At 42.9% G+C, this 24,558-nt stretch overlaps 1 long non-coding RNA gene across 2 annotated transcripts in view; it reads left to right on the top strand.

Moving 5' to 3' along the window:
* The window catches only part of LOC147272625 (uncharacterized), a 178,031-nt gene that overhangs the window by 36,227 nt on the left and 117,246 nt on the right, over nt 1-24,558 (top strand). For both annotated transcript variants that reach the window (XR_015115921.1, XR_015115923.1), the window contains exons 2-3: nt 14,603-14,656; nt 18,430-18,484. This is a non-coding gene — a long non-coding RNA (uncharacterized LOC147272625). The remainder of the gene's footprint in view (nt 1-14,602; nt 14,657-18,429; nt 18,485-24,558) is intronic.

Here is a 24,558-nt window from a genome sequence, read left to right as displayed (position 1 = left end):
TTAAATCGCACGCGAGGCTCATGCAATTCAAATAATCTGCTGGATCAACTCCAGTAAAAGCTAATATATTTACATTTGCATGCACGGGAGGAAAACGTGTCGTTTCTTCTTCTTTTAATCGCTGCACGCCAAATAGAAAGGACAAACCTGTGAGAATCTTGAGTGCAGTTTATTGAAGTATTTATGATCGTATTGTATTTTTACTGTGTGTCAGATGCAATATTTATAGAATTGAGATCACACTGAAGAATATGCGGACTGAAAATCGGGTTTAAAAAAAAAAAAGAGAGAGAGAGAGAGAGAGAGATTACCACAGACTGACCTGAGAGACGTGTGTTCGTTCACCATGTGATTTGTACACAGCAGGCTGGTAATTGGGAATGTGGAACATGTAAAACTGCCATGAAACCCTAGAATATGAAAGTATAATCTCATGTTGTTGCATCCATCATTGTGTCTTTTTGTTGTTCAGCGTCTTTCACAAAGGATGATTTACTCGCTATAAATCCAGAAAGATGCTGACATCAGCTGTGTGTTTCCTGAGACAACGAGGCAGCTTTTTCTCAGAATTCCTTCCACCGGCGGGGATGTGATCAGCGGCTTGTGTTCGTTTTTGTTTGTTTGCAGGACGTCTCAAAAACACTTCATGGGCAGGTTTTGATGAAATGCGGTGGGAGGATAGGGTGGATCGCAAGGAACAAGCGTGACTGTTTCGGAGGTGATCCCTCTCATCCCCGGGGCGCTCGGTCAAGCGCAAGTGCCATCGCTGGTTTCAGGCCGGCGCGTATGACCTTTAACTAGCAAATAAGCTTGCGCTCCACCTGCGCCAACAGGTGTTTAGGTATGTTAATGAGGCGTGATCTGGAGCAACCGTGGTGCATTGGCTATTTTAGAACATCAGAAACATTTGCGCTGTAGACCAAGGAGAGGCTGGACTTTGGTCAATGGCGTTATGTGTGAAGTGATATTTCAAGGGCGCATCGATCTGATGAGCGGATGCACGGCAGCAGAATGCAGCTCTATTGATGTCTGACTACACGGAAAAGCTGGCTGTGACCTCCTCCCTGGCCCGGGTCACCTTCTCCCGGGCCTGTATCTCCTCCTCCCGGGCCTGCTTTGGGTAGATGCTTGAGTAGATTCCTGCTGCTCCCTTATAGAAATGTAAGACGTGGAAGCGCCTTCATCTGGCCCACGAGGAGGTCCGTTTCTGCAGATGAGAAGCGCTCACTTCGCCACAGTTGAACTGAGTACGCCGCAGAAGTAGCAACACCCCAAGTCCTGGATCAACTTAAAGGGAACGCTAGAGGCTCTTACTGGTTAAAGCGATGTCACAACCAAACACACCTCTGAATAATAACGGGTCTAATGATGGCCTCTTCGTGCCGTGGCTGGCACTCTGATTACACTTCCTCTAAATACCAAAATGAAGCTGAACACGTCCCGAACGCATGACGCACATGTAATGCCATCCGCCCAACCGCGTGGGGCCATACATCATTAAATAGGGCCTGCGATGTCACTGGCAGATTTTGATCGGATTCTTACGGTAGTTTTGTGAGCAAAGTGCGGTTTAAAGGTGTGTCGTTTGAGTTCATAAATACAATAAATGAATGGACGTGCCAAGAGAGAAGTCACCATTTAAAAACATTCACGCATTAAAACGCCGATGGAGGATGACTGGTCTAACCTCGCATTCCGTAGAACTGCAGTAATCAAGTCCGTTAATGCATGAGTCAGCCTCTCCACGTATTTAGGGGGGAGACCGACCTCGACCTCAGCGCCGACTCTCAACCGAACAACTGACGGGTCAAAATATCCAAGGAGACTCTTAACAGAAGAGTGAACATTCAAGGCTCGAGGGCTCAGATTGTCCAAACATTGCAAACCATCTCTGGTTTTCAATCGGAGGAAGTTTAAGCTCATTTTTGAGTCTCTATGAAAAGGAAGCCCTCTCTTCAGAAATGCACCTTGCAAAGCAAAGACAAGAGGCATCAAGACCCCTGGTGCAGCATCAATGAAGCAAGAAGTTCCTTTACTTCCAAGTTCCTCCTTTCACCACAAAGTCTTGCTCCAAGAACTACAGGAAATCACCGTTTACGCTCAGCAAAAATGTGTGAACACGTATTGAAAGTTTGAACAGATTTATTTCCCGAATCAATGCCAGTGTAAATCAATCGGAACCCTTAATTACAGAGACGAGAACCCAACCTGAAGTTACACAGCTACACTCGTGCAGCTGCAAGTTCGTCCCAAATCCGAGCCCATTTCAAAAGATTACTCTGGTGCTGACTGTAGCTTCATTTCATATTACCGTTGTCCTAAGTGCACTTAAATTTGTGGTGTTCTGGGAAAAAAAAAAAAAAAATCCTTGTTGAATGCACTTTTTTTGTTGTTGTTGTTGCTGCTTAGGGCAGGTTTTTCTTGCTCGGGATCATCGAGGCCACGGTGTGTAGGAATGCATCATGCATTATTTATTTCCATTTGTTAAAAACTCGTCTGCGACCGTCTCAGCTTGATTGTGGTGCTCCACCTTTTTTTTTTTTTTTTTTTTTGCAGCGAAAAAAACCAAAAATCTCAACCACAGAGGAATATATTAATATACAGACAATAACGTTTCAGCTGGAATGATCGCTCTGGTGTCGCTTTGTTCGTACATTTATGAAGTGCTTTATAAAAGAATCTATACAAAGAAACCCAGAGACACAGATTTTGCAAAAGTATCACAATAATTTACTTGCTATCAAATGTCCCCATTAGCCAGTTTACCTGAATTTGCACTCAGGCTGAATTAGTGTCCGAAACATTCACTTTAAAGTCCTCGAACCCCGCGGGCTCTGAAAACGGCGACGACGCTTCATGCCTCCGTTGCTTCTCACCCATCACCGCACTTTTAATAGCGGACACCTCGGTGACGCTTATCGGAACAGACCTGTTTACTTTCAGCGTCGACTGTTTTCACTTTAGAAGAGATCCTCGGGCAATTTCGGGGTCACACCAACCGGGGTCCTGTTGCGGTAGAAAAAAAAAAAGAAAAACCAACAAAACTACTGCCTCAACAAAAAGCTGTGAACTCCTGGAGTCGTCTGAACTTTTAATAGGAGGAGTTGCAAGGGTGTGTGTGTGTGTGTGTGTGGGGGGGGGGGGGGGCAGGGGTGGCTATGCTGGCTCTCAGGTTCTCCCAGAGGATTCGATATTCCATTAGGACTATTATTTCAAAAGTAGATTAATCCCTGTCATTTAACGCTTGGCTGATGTCCATTTGAAGTCATTACGAAGACGCACTGACATTGTTTCATAAATTATTCAAAACACACACACAACAACATCTGGGCCTCCACAATCAACGAGCCGGTCCTTAAGGAGGGATTGACTTGTTCACCTTGATGAAATAAATGGACGAAATACATGCGGATTCGGGAAAGTGACTATGATTATGAAGCCATTTATCAGTTTTGCACATTTAGGATAATTTACGTCCTCCAATTAAAAACGTGCACGCTTCAACTGCAAACAGGTGCAGTCTTTGCATGATTTAAAATCTAATTAAGCTAAAATAAGATTGCACTTTTGAACATCGATCCATAAATGCTGTTAGCCTTTTTTCTGCCAGCTAAAATGCTAAATAAATAACACTAAAACAACATGTTCATTTGCTTGGACCATTTGTGGCATTAATCTATTCTTCAGTGCGTGTGTGTGTGTGTGTGTGTGTGTGTGTGTGTCTCTGTCTTCGCTGCTGCTGCAGCAATAACCCGGTTTCCCCACAGGGGATAATTAAAGTTTCATCTAATCTAATTTAGAGGGTGGATTTCCTTTTTAAAATTCAAAACATTTCGACAAAAAAAAAAAAAAGTTCTAATATGAAAGCAGTGTGAAGAGTAAATGGTGCAAGTGTGTGTATGATGTGGAAATGCAGCTTCATTTACATTCTTGAGGGGGTGACGTGCGCTGACACTAAATCTGATTGGTTGAAAGTTTTAATGAGTGATATACGTGGTATTAAAGACTTGGCATCCAAATTGGCTTCCAGTGACGGGTGAACCACATGAGCCACGGCAATGTCGTGATTCTGTTGCTGACGACTACAAAGCTGCATCAGAAAATTCCAGAAACAGACCGACATCCTGGATTTGTAGGGCCAAAACGGATGTTAAGGAGGAAGGAAATTCCAGTATCGTTCTCCCTTTTTTGTGTGTGGAGTTTGTATGCTCCCCTCATACCTGTGTGGGCGTCAGGGGGTGTTATGTCTTTGGATGGTCTGTCCTATCAAGGAACACTGGGGGAATTTCTTCAAACTTTCCAAAATTTTCCACTCGGGGAAGAACTGAAAGATTTTGGTGGTCAAGGATAAAAAGTCAGAGCGTCCAGCTGCTCGGGCCTCCTCCTACAATAGAAATTAAAGATACTGAAGACACTTGACACCCATGGGTGTGAATATGAGTGTGAAAGATTGGCCTGTGATGGACTCTTCATGGGGTGCACCCTCCCTGTGGCCTGATGACAGCTGGGTTGGGATTGTCAACAGGAATAAGCAGTTTGACGACGGATGGGTGGACGATCCGAGTAGAAAGGCCAGGACGGCTCAATATCATTGGCCAAATTGATGTAATAGTCAAGCTCCAAGAGAGCAAAAGCATCTAATTATCGACACATACAAGTCGATCTTGTTAATCGCCGTGTGTCGTGGGCGAACTTCTGCCAAAATCAACTCAAATGCTTTGGAACTTGCCTGGCATGAAAGGGAATTTTAGCACAAACAAGTTTCCAGGCACACCTCGTTTTTTTTTTCTTCTTTTTTTCCCCATCTATTATGGTTGCTGAGGCTAAGCTGCCCGTTTGTCAGCTGTCACGATGACTTAAGTCCAGTTTATGCAACAACGCTGACTGACAACCAACGACCTGAATACACTTAAAGTGAAGATGGAGTCGGCTCATTCTGCCAAAGGCTGAGCCTTCCAGATACTTTTAAGCGAGCCTGTCTTTTTCGATGATCATTGCAAATATTTCCATACGCACATGAACAACATCTGAAGCCTTTTCATTAAAGCGTTCCGCTCCCCCCCCCTTCCCCTTGATCGTTGTTTCAGGGTCGGGACCATAATTAGCTGCACAATAATAATTTCCTGGTTTTTGCTTGTGCTGATGCTTCATGTGGTTCCTTCCTACAGTCTTTATCTCAAGGCTGGTTTTTAATATGTCCGTAAAGTGATTCATGAGTTCATTTCAAAAAGAATATCTCGCTAATTGATCTCTCCCGATAAGACTGCATGTGAGAATGTCACAGCAAAAATACCCGCGGAAACATGAAGCTACGTCCGTTGATCTTTTCCGACAGCTGGGGAAGAGGAACATGACGAGGGGACAAAATGGACAGAAAGTCGACAAGAGGCGATTCAATTAATTTAGATATGATTTTATACTTGTAGCTGCCTGGCAAATCAAAGGCCATTATTCACACTCCTCCTTGTTTTGTTTGGGTTTCGCCCAAATTCCCAAGAAGAGACTTGGCTCTGTGGAAGGCACAACATCTACATCTTTCACCACTTGTCTCTAGAATAGTCTCTTTGTTTTGCACTCGTAAGGTGGTGCAGGGTGGGTTGAGCAGAGCCTTTCTCGCCGATAACGCACTCCCTGCAGTGGGCAGTTAATCTGATTTACCCTTTTCACATTACAGACATCTATTTGTGCCGTTGTTAATATTTAAATATTAATCAGCACAGCTTTTATGCTTTTTAAACTTCCCTTAAATCACATTAGTCTTCCAGAGTGGTTTTGGGAGACTGGAACGACTCAAAAATAAAGGCATCAAGCCCAAGGTGTTGCAAGCAGTCATACTCACCACACTCCTACACGGTGCTGGCATGTGTGTTGCTGTTCTCGTGTGGAATGAAAGCAACAACTAAATCTGATAAAATAAATAAATAAATAAATAAACAGATGCCCAAAACCCTGAGGAGACCCCTCTACGGGTTATCTCTGAGAGCCCGAACTCAACCAAGGAAAATCAGGATGCGGATAAATAAATAAGATGAAAATTAACAAGGACTGCATTGTTGAGGTTTTTTTTAAAAAATGTTTTTGCCTCTGAGACATGTGACCTTGACCTTTTGACTACCTGAATCTTTTCAGGTCATCCCCCATTCCCAGTGGAGGTTTTTTTTTTGGTAGATTTTCCAGAAATTTCATCAAGGCGTTCTTGAGCTATCGCATTGAAATCTGTCACAGATAACACAAACACATTCGATGTCCGTCGCCTTGTCCTTTTCGCCTTTGACACCAAAACTTTTTCAATTCATCCTCGAGATCCAGAAGAGATTTTTCAAAAAAAAAAATTGGATGAAATATCCATAATATATTGTGAAGTACCATGGATACTGCGAGAATGAGACAGATGACTCAAAAAACATCATGCCCCCCTGCATGGACGTAAGGGTCCAGAGAAGTGTCGCTCTCTGAGGGGCTGCGCATCACGAGACCTGGGGAGGAATACCGGTGAAGCCTCAGCTGCCTGACAGCCGTGGCAGTTTATCTGGCGCTGGACTCCACCAGCCAGCCCCTCCTTGATCTACCCTGGATCTGTGACAGTGATGCAATGAAGCTCTCAAACCAGATGCTCATCCGCCTCTCCTGTTTATCCCGTCATGAATGCACCTTGCCCCAGTGGCAGTTTATCTTCCGGGTTCTCTTGATTTGTCTCACTGATTGTGCTAATGGATCCTAACGAAGCATCTATAATCATTTGACTGCCACGGACGCTCTCTCTCCTTGACAACTCCCAAACCAGAGGTACTGGAGAACACACCGACTGCTGCGGCTTGTCACCTCACATTACCTTGTGGAAAATTATCCAATAAAATTACCCTCCGCCACCTCCCCAACCTCCCTCTGCTTCTCATCCACTTTCTCCGCTTCCCCTCCAAGGAGGATATTTAGACATTTAGAGCTGTAGGAAATATATTTTTATACAGCAGCCTGGGTTGAAATCCTTTTTTAAAAATATTGCCAGAGATGGAATAGGATTGCTTGGTTGTGATGCAGCAAATAATAATAGAACCCCATCGAAGTTGCTCTGCTTTATAGCTTGCTTACTTTTTTTTTTTTTTTTTTTACACATGGCAAGTTTCACTGTACTTTTTTTGGAAGTCACGCCACATTACACAGCCTGAATGAGACGTGAGCCACGTGGAAATAATCAGCCAAGGCACCATAAAGTTTATAATGAAGCCACAACTCTGGAAAACAACGTTCTTATGCTCCTTCAACTCAAACCCGGTCAAACCTCATGTAGGAGCACAATGCGCACACGTTTCCCGTGTCCTTTTTTTCAACGCTCTTTCCTCCAGGTCTTTCCTGACATCTGTACCAACTTGATTCTCAAAGGAATCATCGCTTCAAATTCTAAGCACAGCAAAGAAAAGACTGCACATTTATCCCCCCCCCCCCCTTTACAAGGCACCTTAATTACAGTCATTAGTGCGGCTAAAAGATGGAACTTCTGAGGAGAAATGTGCTAAATATAAGCTAATTGTTGCCTGGCAAATGAACCCGACCCTTCAATGTTTGCTTCCCTCGGTCAGGTCATCTCTGGCAAATCCCCTGGCGATACTTTCTCAACCCACCCCCCCCATAGAAAAGAAAACATATGGAATTTATATTCTGAAAGCTGGAAACTGATATTAAGAGTGTCTTTCCAATCATTCTGTCTGGCCTGGTTAGCAGGCAGACGTCCAAGCTGCTACATCTTCTTTGTCGTCCTGTTTGAATTAGTGTTGACCCAGAATCCGCCGCCAGGGATGGAGGCAGCACCAATATGGAGCGACTTCAGTTGTTTGTGTGACAAATTGTCCTTCCTGTTTTTATTCAAATGGAGAGATGTGGATATCTGACAGGTTGAGCTGATACATGAGGGGAGTACAGCTGCTTTTTATTTGCATCCTTACAGATGAATCAGCTAAACATCCTGCAGCAATAAAGCATTACATAGGGGGAAAAGAATGAAGCGTCCATCTATAGGATTCAGCTGTGCGAACACCCGAAAACACACATATGAATCGCCTTTCAAAATAAATTGGCCTTTAACAAAATGCAGCTTTTTAAAAATGTATTCTTTTATCCTTTTTTGTCACTCTACCAAGCTGCCTGGTCCGCCCCCCTCTAACATTCTGGGGAGCAACAGCAAACTCCCTCCATGCCTCTACCACCACATGCAGTGTTATCAGCTGCCTCTTTTCAGTACCACTTTTGTACCTGATACATTCAACCACAGGAGGCGCTGGAGCAGCATTATAACCTCACCGAGCTTACCACGCGCAGACACGATTAATTGGGTCTGGATGGCATCCAACCAAGCAACACCGTGAGCCAAAACAGTGCTCCCGTGTTTGTAGGTAACTCAATGGACCATTGCAACACCTGGGCGCTCGGAGTGCAAACTCATGCTCAGAGGCTGATGTTTTACCCAAGACACAATCGACTTTATCGCCCTTTTCTTCATGGAAGCGCAACGACAAGCGTATATCTTGGTCCAACTGTTAGGCAAATTTTCTTGAAGATGGAATTTGCTGTGTGCACACCTGGATTCACTGACCATTTTGACCATGGACACACCTACCGCGTGTGATTAAGACCTGACGTGCTGCACTTTCCGGTGTAAAACCGGGGCTTGCATTATTTGTGTAGCAACCCTCCAAAAATGATTGTCAGGCATCTGCAGTGCCATGCAAGTGTCAGTATTTGAGTTTGAGTCCTGCTGGATGCATCCATTTGGAACCGATATCCAGTAAGTGTCCGGGTCTAATTTATTTTGTACGAACCCTGGTGGCGTCTTTTTTGTTGCTGCGTCTTGTCTTGTTGCCAGGCCACTTGAAACACCAGCACGGAGCGTATTGGCTCATCTCCTATTAGCAGCGCTGTAGTTTGGTTTCTCTGTGAGCAGGCATGGTGAAGGTGCGTGCTGCACGAGCTGCACGAGGTCTTTGCGGTGCGATGGAGGACCTTCCATGCCTTACAATCAGCCAGGCTAGTTATTTGATGAAGTCAACTTCAATGGCGTCCTTTTATTAAGGCAGTACAGGTCCTCCTCTGTGTTGGGTGATGTTGGCGTGACTTTATGGTGGGTTTTTCGAACACTGAGTGTGGCTGAAACCATTAAAAAGCGAGAGTGCATTACTTTCCTTCCTATATGGCTCTGCTTGATCACTGTGACAGTCCAAAGCAATGAGCTTTCTTCTGGATAACTTGTTTAAACACCATTTCTAGTGCAGTCATTCCTCAAACCCCTGCTCTCTCCTCCCTATTGTTCTCAAAGAAAAGTCTCTTCTCTTTTCATTTCTGCCGTAACAGCTTGCCTGTGTCATCTAGACATTGTTTATATAGCTCCAACGCCACGTTGGGCTCATTATTGATTTCAAATGGCACGCCTCCATCTTGGCAGCTGACTGTTGGTACTGAAGCCTTTTGTGTTCCACCTTAAATAAGCCTTTCTGAGTTTCAGCTCATCCCAAGGCATTTAGATTATATATTTATATTCGGGAGTGAGCTTGAAGTTGGCCTCACTCCCTATTAGGGAGGGTAACCTTCTCGCTGCAGAGCCTCTTCCCAATTACGGTGACTAGTGCTGATGAAATGGCTGTGCAACATGGTGACTTGTCATTTGGCCAATTATTCTTAATGAAGCGCCACAGAGAGAAGGATAACTGCTCTGTGACACGCTGTGTTTGTAATATTCGCACGGGGACAACTGTCTTTCCGATAGGATATTTTACCTTCTCTCCAACCCAAAGATCATTCACATATGACAGAGAACATTGAGCTACGGTGGATTTTCATCAGCGTTTTTTGATTTCAGTATTTAATGCGTTTCCATGAGTCCTGCTACACTCCATTCACTCACTCATCTGGGGAGAATTCACTGGGCACGGATGCTTTCCTTGTCAATGCCCTGCATCACATTCATACACTTAGACACATTCACAGCTGGGAGCTGCTCGGCACAGCTTCAGTCTTCCTCTTCCAGCCACTGAGCAGCTCCACTGGAGCATTTAGCAGTTAAGTGTCGTCTGGGAGGTACATCATCGGTGTGTCTGGAGGGAACGGTGGGAGCCACTTATTCACTTAAGAGTAGTCCAAAGCCTGAACTGCTCAAATGCTTTCGTTCAATTAATCTGCGCACACTCGCGTTATGTTCATAAACAAAAGAACATCGGTTCATGTGACTTTCACCTGCTTTACTCGTGACATATAGTAGCAGCTGAGGTTGCCGTTTCCCTCTGGGTGGAAAAAAAAAAAAACCTCCCTAACATCTGGCTTTTGTCCGCAGGTGGAAAGTGTTTAATTTGACTGAAACACCTCCACTTGTAACCTTTTGTTGTCTCGGCTTTTTAGCGAGCCGTTCCACTTCACTCAGATAAACACTAATATTTGCTTCTTTCGGCACAGCACAACATCAGCGTTCTACTTCTTAGTGACTCATCTCTTCTCCACTGTTTCGCACCTCCCTGACAGGTTAATCTGTCGTCTATAATCTTGTCTTGAAGCCCCGCCCCCTACCTGATGATCTCTACATGACATCACTTATGATTGAAGGCACATACACGACATTCAGACGGCGCATGGGTGTGTGGCGAAAGAAATCGAAAAAAACAAACAAATGCACTGTGGCAAAAGATAGAGACACCAAAATAATGTCCCTCTAATGTCACGGAACAGCCCCCCTCCCGTTTCCTAGCGCATTGAAGACATGGAACGAGCCAAAAGGTTCAGTTAATTGTGATTCCACAGTGATAGGACAGCATCATTATCTGTATAGCTGCCAAACAGAAGTAAGATCTCTGCTTGCAACACACATTCCAAGTACAAGCTTCTCTCATGCAGCACAGGCTTGACAGCTACTTGATTTCCAAACCAGTAATATGAAATGTCTGCGATGTTTTAGAGGAGGCAGATACACAACGGCCTCGATAAAATACAGCAAAAATCAATACTAGATGCAGGTGCAGTTTACAAGAGGTTACGTCAGATAATCAGTTGAGACAATCGTCGGGGGGAAACGAATGGATCACGGTGCTGCTGCTCTTCATTATTCTTTCGCTGAAAATTCAACAAAAGGCATAAACAGGCAGGAACAGAACGAGTGTCGTGCTAAAAAATATGAGGGCTCCATTATTCCTTGTACCTCCACAAGCTACAGGAAGCACATCCTATTTCTTAGCCAGTTATTGGTGGCGGGCACCTGGTGGTGTTTTTAAAATGAGGCAGCAAAGTTGGAAAGATGCGTCACCGGGCGGGTGGGGAAGATCTGTCATATCTGCACTCAGATGGAGTCTGGAAATGGGCACCTGCAGTCTAGATGAACAGGGTGCTATGGAAACCAAGATGCGTCATCCATCCTCGCTGCATCCCACTTGGCGGGACACCGTGATTATGTTGTGCTCGCACAAAGTGAACTTACGCCTTGTGCATGAGTAAAATACCAATACAATCAAACTGAAAATTGTGTCTGGGGAAACAAGAAGATGTCTTTGAATGGCCAAAATAACTTTTGTAGCCTCTGAAAATTAAACCCCTGTCAGAAAATGTCATATTTCACGCACCTCCTGGTTCGGCATCTGGATAACCTGCTGCCTCCAAAACCAGGTTTGAATATAATTTCATTGCAATAAAGTACTCAAAACAATCCCAATCCAATAATCTGACGTAATGAGTTGATAGTTAAACTGTAGCAGTTCTCCAGCAGGGATGCATTAGCTCCACTGCTCAGGAGAGTTCTTTCTCTTCTCAATGTTCTTCCTTGTTTCTCCAACAGAGCTACATACTGTGCACTCCATCAAGGATAGATATAGATACATCAGTGAATTTTTCCACTTATGCCCTCCAGAAATGTGAAAATATGATATATGTTGTCCTTCTCTGGTAATAATAAGGCCCAGAAAAAGAAGCCTCTCATCGTCACGTAAGCTTGGCTTGTTTGCAGTAAACAAACAGCCATGTCATTCAGTGAATTCCACTAGCCGCAGCATGCTAACGGCCTGCTGCACGCTTATGATCATGTGGAAACTTTTGCACTGAACTTTCTGTCAAGGGTCAGGCAAACAAGGCTGTAGACTCAGCGAAAGAGGGGAAAGGTTAGGTTACAAGGTCAATCCTAAGGAACGGCAGAGCAGGTCAGACAGCTGAAGGTGTTAACAAAACAAGGCAGGTAAAGAAGGAGCAGTGCTAGTTGGATAGACCCCCAGGGGGAAAACACACGGAGAAGGCAGGTTTCGGATTGGAAACAGTAGGTGTGTGTGGTGATCATATGCAAACTCTAATCAAAACGTTAGCTCAAAGTCAATGGCGAGCTTCAAATGTATTCATGTTTTGTTCTACAGCATAAAAATACATCAGTGATTTTCACACACAAATTTCGAAGCTTAAAAAAATGCTAGCAAGTGGCTAAATGAGACAAGAGCGGTTGTCACAGCCATAACGTTAGCTTTGTAGCGCTAAGCCCTGCAATTCTGCCTCAAAACTCCTTCGCACATTTGCAAAGGTTATCTTGCTCAGCAAAGCAACCTACTAAAATATGTCTCTGACCCTCCTGTGGAAATAATTCACAGCAAGTTCAGGTCAGGGTCAGCACAGGTGTACCTGATCAATCAATTACGGAAGCTAACGAGCAGATGCTCAAAGCCAGCCCTCTGCAGAATCCCACTTCACCTTCTACTGTTCTGCATCGTTCTTGCCTACAAGAGACAATACGCCACAAAATAAAAACAGGTAATAACTATTAACCAGAGAATATGCCTCTGTGTAACAGGCTTCAAATCTTAATTGCATTATTGAAGCGTGTTTGAATTGCACCATGAAGTCATTGTGGAGTTTTGCAGCACGTACGGCAGTCAAGCTGCTTTACAAGACACGGGCTGACTTCCAGCCTCTGAATTAGTAGCGAGAAAACACTCCCAATGACCCACGGTTACAACACGACAGAAATTATCTTAGGGTCTGATGGGAATTTATGTGAAACTAATGTAAAAACTTTAATTGAAATATTGTCTCATTTAGAAAAAGGTCAAGAGTGGGATGATTGCAACCCATTCAATTTACTTCTGGCAAACTATTTCATCTCAACTACTTGATGTATTTTGTCTGACGGATGCTTTTTACAGCTGCAAGGTGTAGCAAAATCATAAATAATAGACTCTGGAAAATGATATATTCAAATTTATTACAGCACCTTCGCTGGAAAATGAACTCTGTTCAAGTGTAAATCACTTTGCTGGCCTGTTGAAAGTTGTTCCACGTGCTCTTTTAGAGAGGACTTTTAATTAATGCGCCAAATAGAAGACGACAGTCAAATCGTGGAATATTCCCACAGAGAGGAATCTTTTATCCCAGGCAAGGTGATGCTGAAAATTTTTCGAGAAAGCTTTTACACTTCAATTGCATGGCAGCTTTGAAAATTGGTTGATTTATTCCTTCCAGTTCTGTTAGAAACCCCAGTCTGCAACAAAGATCATCCCAACCGCCCACTTAAAAAAAAAGCACACACACAAACTCCCAAATTTGTGCAAGCTAACACCACCCACCAAACACAAATCTAAACAGATGCACATTCTTGCTCGCCCACACACAAACACGCGCGCGCACACACACACACACACACACACACACACACACTCATGCATGCAGAGACAATAAAAGAGAATGGTGGGCTCACCATCTCTCAGGTGGATTCTTATTATTCAGAGAGTAAAGAAAGGACAAGCATGTGGGCAAAAGACATTTATATAATCACCACATTTTTGAAGCCGTTATCTTCAGACTCATATGTGGTCAGACTTCAATAAGGCTGTGAAGTAATTTGATGTGGACAGAGCTGAGCGAGGGGATTTCTTTCACAGGTGGAAGATGAAGAGGAGGAGAGATGAAGGAAGGGAACTTCTTTTTTTTCTCTCTCTCTCACTCTATTTTATTGATTCATTTTTGTTTGCGCTAACATTTGCACAAGCCAAACACACATTTATATTAGAGAGGACCTCAGTCCATGCAATTGAATCCTCATATATAGATATATCTCTGGGGAATTAATGTGTATAAAGGGATGATGATGTCATCAGACTCCAGCTCTCTCTCTCTCTCTCTCTCTTCCATGGATGTGGAGGAGCTGGATATGGTCCCAAGTGATGTTGCATACGTTTTCAGAGTGAACGAGTATTACAGCTACGTCATGGTGGCTCCCTGATCTTAAAGACTTTACTGGCTTGTGGTGGATCTTCTGCCCCCCCTCCACACACACACACACACACACACACACACACACACACACACACAAACACACACACTGGTGCATCACAGAAAACTTCCTCCTTTTTTGATGGGAGGGCCAGAACTGAAATGAAATGGTGGACCAGGGGCCAAAGGACAAATTAGAGACACACAAGCACTGGGTTACAGAATGTTGTTCTTAAATGTTTTTTGTCATTAATTTGATTATCAGGGCTGTTGTTGTTATTATTATTATTATTATTATTATTATTATTATTATTATTATTATTATTACCGTTGCTGCCGTTGTTGTTGTTGTTGTTTTTTTCATCATTTTTATTTATTTTTCTGCCAGGCCAGTCCAACCTCATTGCCGGCCCTACAAGCAAGCAAGCAAACAAAAACACAGGTAACTGAATGCGTTTGGATTGTAGCTGTAGCTTTTATTTATTTATATGCCTTGTTGTTGCTATTATCATCATCGTTGTTGTTGTAGTTATTATTGTTGTTGCTATTGTTATTGTTGTCATCTTCATTACTATTCTTGGTTTTTCTGCCCGGCCAGTCCAACCTCATGGCAAGCCCTTCCAACAAACAAACAAACAAACAAACAAACAAACAAATGAACAAAAACAGACAAACACGCAAAAAACAGCAAAGAATGCAATTGGATTGCAGCTCTTTTTATTTCTTTCTATGCATAATAAAACCAAACAGTAGAAAACAACTCCAATAAGAAGCAAATTGTGCAGGAGAGATTAGAAAACCTTGAGGGGCTTAAAAGAGAGAATCTCTCCTCAAAACACATCGGCTATTGAAGGAAGAAACAATGTAATTACATTTGTAGCAAAATAATGAAGGTGAAACCAGTGAGCAAAGACAGCCCCGATGCTGAAGGGAAGAGAGAGTCAGATAAAATGATCATACTTGCCTCCTTCAGGTGCAACAAATGGGGCTTGTTGAAAACGTTGCTGCAGTTTAACCCTGTCCGCCTTTTTCTGGCGCAGCAGTTCAACCGCTCCCTCTTTTATTACTTCCTCCAACAGGAAATTGTCAGAATTATAAGAGTAGCGAACGAATGACTTGTTACGATACAGCGAGGAGATATCTGTCTTCTTGTAGCACCTTTTTGCCCCTGATTTGTGTGTGTGTGCGTGTGTGTGAGCGCGGGCGCGTGTGTGTTGGTCGGTTAAAAAGTACCCAAACAGTATTTGGTGAAATCCCTGAAATATAATGAGGATTAGTCATGTAAATTGATGACTTGCTGCTAGCCCATGTTTACATAGCATAAATAGAGCGACTCATGGGTATAGAAAAACCCAGATAATTAAAGACTCTTACAGTGTTTGTCTGTTTTTTGCTTCCCTTCGGGGGCTCTTTAAACTCTCCCTCTGAGCTGGAGAACTTTACTCGTTTGACTCCAGGGTTGCATCTTCGCAAATCACTTTCAAAGAAGCTCTGACATCAGGGACTTCTTCTTTTTTTTTTTTTTTTTTTGGTCACTTTTTTTCTTTCTTCAATATTATCTTGTTAGTTTTTCTCAGCCGTCTGATATCCATCTTGTATTTGTCAAACAGGAGGCTGATCCAGGGACTCATTCACGTAGAACAGCTCCGACTTAATAAAGCTGGAAGATTCCGTCCAGGTGTGCGCTTTAATTGAGCGTTGTGTTATTTTCCCCTCGCCGCTGCAGTTTGAGAACTCAAAACGGATGTGTCGCTCTGCGAATGACAAAAAAAAAACAAGATTGGACTCCAGCTGATGGAGTTGCCACTTTCATAAATCATGAGTACGTCTCATCAAATCAACTTTCAGCTTAAGATCTTGGGAATAAGATGCTGTGTGTGTGTGTGTCTTCAGATTGAATTCCTAATCTCTCCATTTGCCGTTTTCATCTGTTGTAGAGGGAAATGGTACACGAGTCCCTTGGTGCGAGATATAATAACATCATTCTCCAAAGTCACATATCCCTCTGCTGAGCAGCAATGCCAGATAATTAACTCCCATAATTAACTTTGAATTTCTTTGCTAAACTACAGTGCACATAAACAAACATTCCCACAAGCGCATGACTAATATGTGATAATGGGCTCTTGAGCTTCAAGTTGTGTGCGTGTGTATGTGTGTGACAGCAATATGGCAGATAACAAGGTGATACATTATTCCTTGAGACTGACGCGTCACCTTCGGGCGTGTTTTCGCTTGACTGCTCCCCAGAGAAATCCCAGTTGTTGATTTTCTTGTTGTTTTTGTTTTTAAATGATATTTTTTGGGAAAAAAAAAAAAAAACATCTTGAGAGGTGAAAAAGAAAGACGTATGTTTCCGAAAGCTGTAATTGTAACCATGAATCATTGATGAATTACCCACATGCAGCGTTTGTGAGAGGGGGCACATCGTGGCAGTTTTGATCGCAGGAGCGACTCTTTCATTTCACCTGATGAAGACGGATTCCTGATGTTGTGGCGCTCTCATATCACAGCTTCCCATCACCTAAACCCCTTAAATCCTGCTTTCGGAAATCCATTCAGGGCGTGTGTCAAAATTCTTTGACCAGCTATTGTAGCTTTCTAAATGGCGACGTGTACCACTGACATTTCATCTGACCTCGGGATGAAGGGACGGCGTGGAGCAGCTGTCTTTCATTCATCCTCGTCGCCCTTCCCCGAAGTGGCTGCATCCCTGTGATGAATTCCTTAGTGAATGCAAATTTCTATACTTTTTCTGTTTTAAATCTAAAGATAAACTGAATTGCGCATCTGCTACATCAATATGAGACTCACTGCCTTAAAGACAAAGGGCTAGTCTAGCATAGCATGTTAGCATTTTAGCACATGGACCAATATTTCACCCAACTCAGCAAAGTTGACCATGCTAATACCTAGCCTACCATGACATGTGCACTTGACCTAAAAACCACAACAACAAAAATAAACAGACCTGCTGACAGTTTTTATTCGTAAAGCAATACTTCCCCCACAAAGGAGCGAAGATGACCAAAAATAGCCCCTAGCCTAGCCTAGCATGTCAACTCAACCCCAAAATAAACTGGACCTGCTTACAATTCTTGACCCATAAAGTGATACTTCACCCAAAAAGTGTATAGAAAATTATATTGAGCTCACAAAGGGATGTTTTTTACTTCCCACATTACTTCAGTGTGACTCCAGGGGTCTTTAAAACCTGGCTACATATTTTTAGCTTGTAGCTAATAGCAACTACTGACCGCTAACAGCATCAAATCAGCACAAAAACATCAGTTTACAACCTCTGAAGCACATTTTCAGATACGGCCCATGTCTTCTTCATCCTGTTACACGCTCTGTAATCCAAAAACGCCTTGATTGATGTTTAAAAACAACTTCCAGTTCACATCGAGCATGAACTCTTGCAAGTATGGTGTTCAGCTGTGTGTGCCAGCAAGACACAGTTGCACTGGACAAGAAATAATCCACAGTTCAAGATACTTAACAGTGAGTCACTAAAAGGATAAAATTATACTTTTGCCTCATGTCAGAACTGACGCACTTGCTTTGTGAACGAACGCCTTGATTTAGTCACCATTTACAAATGGTTTTGCTGGGGCTCTGAGGGGAAGGTGATCATCTGGTATAAAATAAGATGATGAGTCAACATAACCAAAAATATCACGAGGAGCGGTGGAAGGAGATGCAGCGGGGAGGAAGGTTAACATGAGGGGAAAATCTCCATATTGCCTTTTTTTTAAAAATGAAAATGCTTCCTTATTAGGCGGCAGACGTTTGTGTCGCAGAACGTGACTGCGTACAATTTGTTAAGGTCAGCGCCTGTTTTGTTTTTTCCGTGGGGGTGGGCGCTTTTTTTTTTATCCACGGTGTATTTCTGGATGGAAGTCAGGTTGTCAGTCGCCATTAAACCGCCACATTTTCCACATGCGGTTTGATATGACATTCTCCCTCATCTCCACGGAACAGCGTTGGCTCGTCAGGAGTTGTTTCCAGCTCCTTTCAGAACAAATTTATAATATGATGTTTTAAAAAAGTTCCAGTGAACTGGAACGAGCTCTGATTAAGAGAGAGTTTTACTTTAATGTATCCAAGTAATGAATAAATGACAATAGGATGAAGGGAATTTAATGAATATGTGCAAGAATAATTTGTGTGCAATCCGGGATATTACATTAAACATCTTTTTCTTTCCTCCAGGGCTCCGATTTGAAATGGACCTGAATTTGGAGGAAGATAATGACGTCTTCAAGAGGTGGGTTTTCGAATCATCCAAACATACGAGAGGGCCAAGGGGCGAGTACTGTGAATCAGACGATAAGGGCAACTGGACGATTATGTTAAATTTGTTTATTTCACCTTATCCAATCCACAAAACTGTACGCCAAAGATAAAGCGGTACGTGATTGTGGTGGGACAGTATGACGCCCCCCCCCCCCCCCCCGCAAATGCCATTGTCTGAACACCGGTCTGAGATGCAGCTGCTTCCCCCTAATCTGCATCTCGTCTTCAGCGAGGGGACGTGTATAAGCATGACATCAGCCGACACTGGCTCAATGTCACCCGAGGGGACACGGAGGGTTGTTTTTTTTGTTGAATTCACATTTTATCTTCTTCGACGCCCCTCGGCTTTCTCTTCTATTTCCCCTTCCTCTGCCCTCCCGTCCATACCTCCCCTTCCCTTTCTTTACTTTCCAATCCTCAGGCAACCAAACTTTCTGTACCTCTTTCTCCGTCCTCTGATTTGTTTTTGCAGCACCTGCTCTTGCAGGTTGTGTTCACTGTCAAAGAGGAATTTGCCTCAGAGCATGAATTCTCCTCTCAAAAACCAGTTTTTCACATATATTGAATCCACTCCCAGGTGGAGTGCTCCTCTGGTAGGCTGTAAGTTGATTGATTGAGGCAAGAGTTATGAGGTTAGGAGTAAAAGGTTTTATAACAAAATGAGGCCCAGAGAGCTCATATTGAATGCTATACAGTGTTAACAGTGATTCAACTGTACACTGGGCTGAAATACAGAGACGGACTGTCCAGCAGAGACACGTGCATGTTTGCTCATGATACGTTTCCATCAAAATGTTGGAGAAATTTTCAGAAAATTTGCTCTGAAAATGCAGAACTGTGGGTGTTTCATTGCCATGTTTGTCCGTTCCACCATCCTTCAAAAGACGGGACAAATTTTCGACCAAATTTCAGAAAATGCCCTTTAGAAAATGCGAATGTACGAGTACCTCCAGCCCAAATTCTCGGTCTATTCTTTCACACGTGCAAATATGGTACGGGCTGTCGACAAAATTTCTGAAAATTAACCTAAAAAAAGCTAACGTGAATTTTGATCCAGAGTTTCTGTCGATCATCAACGTGCGTCCAAAATTTTCAGAAAATTTTCTCTAAAAATGTTCATGGTTAAGTCCAAAATTTGTCTTCACTGTCATACTTCAAAGTATAGCGTACATTTTTGACCAGAATGTCAGAAAGTGTTTTAAAAATGCTGACGGGTGTTTGGGTCCGATTTTTCTGTTCTTTGTCATACGTCAAAACGTTGCAAAAAAATTTCAGAAAATTTGCTTTGAGCAACACAAATTTACGACTGTTCCTCGCTCACTCCTGTACCTCCACGCTGATCCACAAAAATAGTTTCCATCCCTTCAATGTGTCGATCATTGATGTGATAAAAGGACATGTTAAAACCATTATTTTGTGCTTCTGCTGAACATTTTTGACATGCAAATTGAAAGTTACACGCTTCAGACAGAATACCACACCTCCATTTCAACCTACAAGCTCCATCAGTTTCCTTCAGGGATCTGACCTGAAGCCATTTCTGCCAGGAGGATACGGTGATATTCGTTGAGTGTTCGCTTGCTGATGTTGTTCTGTAGCTGCTGAGTAGTTTGACTGATAAGACTTTGCAAAATGCTGCAGAAGCTCAGATTGAACCACGTCACGCTTTGATAATTCAACAAAGATGACATCGCTCCATCCTTAATTTGATTATCGCCTCCTCCGGCTTCGACCTCACTCGTGTTGGAGTCGTCAGAAACCTCCTGGGACCATTTGAGTTTGAGTAATATTGCTGAATGTTGCTGTTCATGTAACTAGTCTGACAGACCAGAGGAGAAATGGATCTGGGGGCGTGTCTGTTCTAAGACATGTCTGCACAGAGATGAAGAAATGGCAGAGCTTCGAAAGCCCCAAATTGCCACAGACAAGAATGTGGGGGAACAGTTCTGGCCTGGAAACCAGACCTGGTCTCTCTTCGAATCTATTCATCGCCACTCTGCATGTAAAATCTCCTTTTTCACAAGATCCCCGAGCGGCGCCTGTTGAACATTTGATCCCTTTTGTACGGCAGCATAAGAGAACCACAGTTAGCAGACAAGCGAAATGGAGAAAGTGGAGGATATGTTACATTGCAAATGGGGGGAGGAGGGAAGGGACGGGGGGAGGTAATGGGAGGTTGCTGTGGACCAACGGAGGTTCAGAATGGTAAATATAAGAAGCAGCCAATCTGGGCTGTGCTGGGGAGGAATTTCAAAGGTCATGGCGGGTCACTGGGCGAGAAACGCTTATCAGCTATCTAGAGACGCTATCTGTCACGCTACTGGATAGACAGGAGTCCTCTTTGACTTGGATGGCATATGTGTCACTCAGCAGGCATGCCTTTATGTCCGCCGCTTGCCTCCTTCACTGTCACTCCTCATCATACAGCCCCCAACGCTTTTTATTCCCCCCTCATACACATTTCTGCTCACATTCTTTGCTTCCCCACCACCACCACCACCTCAACCTGGTAACTCTACCTCTCCCTCTCTTTATGTACATGATTCGCAGGACAACACATGAATTCAAGTGTCATCCGCCACTTTGATCAGATGCGGCTATTGTCTACCCTCCATGGAATTAGCTCCTGATATGCCCCCCCCCAACACACACACACACACACACACACACACACACACCCATCCTCTCACTCTGGTAAAGTGAGATGTGAGCCCCCTCTGTGCTTTCGGCAAACACAGGGGTCTTTTGTGTGTGTGTGCAGCAGGAGAGTGCATTAGCAGGGTTTGCTAGCCTGCACACTAATGCAGATGCAGGGACATTCACATGTACGGGGGTGGGTGGGTGGGTGGATGTTGGGGGCGCGGATATCTAAGGTTGATCAAGGTCCCGCCATTCAGCAGTGACGATATCTAATTTCCCATAATGCACTCATAGCCCATGTCTGTTCATAGCAACCAATTAAATTAATGAATGGATTGTTTTGATCCGTGGCCGCGAGAATACTTTGACTTTTCAACAACAAAAAAGGGCTAATTATTTGTTTTCTTCACTGCCGCATCACCACTTGGAAAAAAAAAAACCAAAACAACAAGAAGGTGAACCGCCACTGCCGAAACGCTGACAATCCCTCTTGCGTTTCAACCGAGTTAAAAATAAAACATGATTAGAAGAGGAAGAAGAAGAGAGATGAGAGATGGGGGAAAAAGGGGGGATGCCTGAGGTTTTTAAGCGCCTTTTCGAGTGAAACAAGTCGAAAGATGCAGGCTCCCATCCAAAACATGATTATTTCCCAGCAGTCACATTGCAACAGGCAGATTTCTTGAAGAAAAAAAGCCCAAAAAACTCATAAATTATTTAAATCTAATGAACATAAAAAGATTAAACATGCATCATAGCTAATTTTGAAAAGTTGTAGTGTTAAAAAGCCTCCCGCTGTGTATTTAGTGATCCTCTTTTTTTTTTTCTCTCCCTTGTTTCTTTCTCTTGAATCAAATTAAAGCTCCCAGTGTGACGAGGCATCATTTAATATTCACTAAAGCTTCTGACAACAATGATAAAGAGTCATATGTTTGAGCACCATAACACGATCATGTCACAATGATCTTAAAATTTACAGTAATGAGCATAGAAGGCGGCGCGGATATAATGAAGTAAATAAAAGATGAGGCAAAAACATCCCCATGTGTCCCGAGCATATGCCCGTATAAACTCGCCCCGGCAAGCAAACTCCAACAGACCTAACATTCCTGCGTAATTGCTGTCTGAACGAGTGCAGGGCCAGGAGGGCTCTGCTGAGGTAGAAAACATCAACTGTCCTGAACGGAACACAAGCATCTGTGCGGAACCTCGGCTTGACCCTGCACGCACGCGCTCTCATCAGCTCCGCGAAGAGAGGATTTGGAAGACAGACAGAGGTGAAAAAAGAATCACACAAATAGATAGATATAGATATCTATATATAGATATATATAAATAAAAATAACATGGAAAGTCAGGGTTTCTGTACTTGCTTGTTCTGTTAATTCTTTTAAGCTGCAGTCTCACTTTCGCGTCTGTGTGTGTGTGTGTGTGTGTGTGTGTGTGTGTGTGTGTGTGTGTGTGTGTGCGTGTGTGTGTGGTTTTTTTTCCTGGGGGGAAGCAGTAAAAAGATCCTGCAAAGACCAAGTTGTTTTATATACACAGTTCAGAAAAGGTACGGAAGCTCAAGGTTGACAAATCGGCTCCAAGGAAACCAAAAACAAACCACAAAAAAAACACGGCATGATGTCTTCTGGAAGTGGTTTTATCTGCAAGGGTCTTTGCCTAGTTACTTATTTAGCACATGTTATATAATTAACAACATCTTTATCGTAGTTTTTTTTATTACGCCTCTTTACTGTCATGCTAATCCCATCGTAGCTGTCGATGTTGATGATAATAAGGCTTGATTTCTACCGCGGCTTGTCTTATTGGCGCTTGAGCTCATAAAAGAACATCATTATTTTTATTACAGCGGTTAAATTCCTCTGGCGGTGGCATAACATTTATCCTCAGTATAAATGTGACTGTTAAATGTCTCTCTGTTGCAAGCATGTTGAAATGGTTCCAACACCGAGGAAAAAAATAAATCGTATAGATTGATTTTTTTTTGAATTAGTGTGTCAGTGTGGAAAAGCTCTGACAGGTGAAATTATGACACAAATTGTTGCCTGTCATTCACAGAATGTACAACAACAACAACAACAACAAATACATCAAACAATCACATGAAAATGAATGAAAATATATTTAAAAAAAAAACAACAGAAAACAATCCTTGTGTTGGCGGGGAATTGATGGACATATTTCACCAGAGAGAAACAAATATATTCCAAAAGAGAACTGTCAGTAAATGAGGTGAAACAACTACTTTGAATGTATAAGGAGCAGAAACTGCTTGCGTTTGCCTTTAAAATTGCATTATTAAAAAAAAAAAAAGAAAAAAGATTAGATCGTTAATGATGGTTAATCAAGTGGCTCAATCAATGAGAGATGGAATTAATTGCCGTTTAAATCAATAAAATTATCACTTATACTTGATATTGCAATTATCCCTCATCTGTCGCACGTCTTAATCGGGATATTTGATAAAAAAAAGGCCTTTACATGATGTGAATCTTGTAATAAGAGCCTGAGGTGACACTAGAGATGTGGAATAACAATCCCCCAGCGGTTGCTAGTGATCCAGTTTGAATGGATTAGCAGCTGGTTGGTAGCTACGTATGTAAGTCACCTGAGCACCTGGGCGATCTTTCCATCCTCCTCAAACCTCCACCAGTCTGAACAACTTGTGACTGATGGCAGTTGCTCGCTTTATAAACTCCAACCAAAATTATGCAGCGCCTTTGGGCTGCGGCCAACAAAAGACGCAATGTTCCGTTTGAACCCGCTTGTGAACCACTGAGCGCGCCAACTTCTGAGCGCACGCCGGCCAACAACAATATTTACACAGTCGATCAGGTGATGGGGGTCTGATTAGCTGAAGTGATAATCCGCGGACAAAACTAAGCAGCTCCTTTGTTCGATGTGTGAAACTGAGAAACGAAAACCAAAGGAGGTGTGGACGAATCGACATTTTGACCTGATTATTCTGTCAAAATCAAGTGTGAGCCAACTCATTCATTACAGTTCACATCAGCAGGTTCCCATGCCAGAATGTCACGTTCTCACACTTTGTCTTGATATCTCACACAAACTAACACACACACACACACACACACACACACACACAGAGTCACACAGAGCGTGTGACAAATACCCTTTGGTGAAAATATGCTGTCCTCTCTTTGTGCTTCCCATTGTCAACTGTAGGATGGAAGATCAACTCTGCACCACACTGATGTACATTTTTGAGACCTAAATGAATAAAATAAGTTCGTTTGTTGCGTTTGGCTCAGATAAGTTGAAGAGAAAGTGGCACAATAAAAAAAAAAAAAATATATATATATATATATATATATATATATATATATATATATTATGGTCATAAAGAGGCAGGCAAAAGAAAAAAATCCAGTGGATGATTTA

Source organism: Aulostomus chinensis, chromosome 1 (genome assembly GCF_037954235.1).
Source record: "Aulostomus chinensis isolate RoL2024-O1b breed Wild chromosome 1, RoL_Achi_v1.0, whole genome shotgun sequence".
Classification (NCBI taxonomy): domain Eukaryota; kingdom Metazoa; phylum Chordata; class Actinopteri; order Syngnathiformes; family Aulostomidae; genus Aulostomus; species Aulostomus chinensis.
Note: the sequence above shows the minus strand (reverse complement) of the source record. Positions and strands in the feature narration are given on the sequence as shown.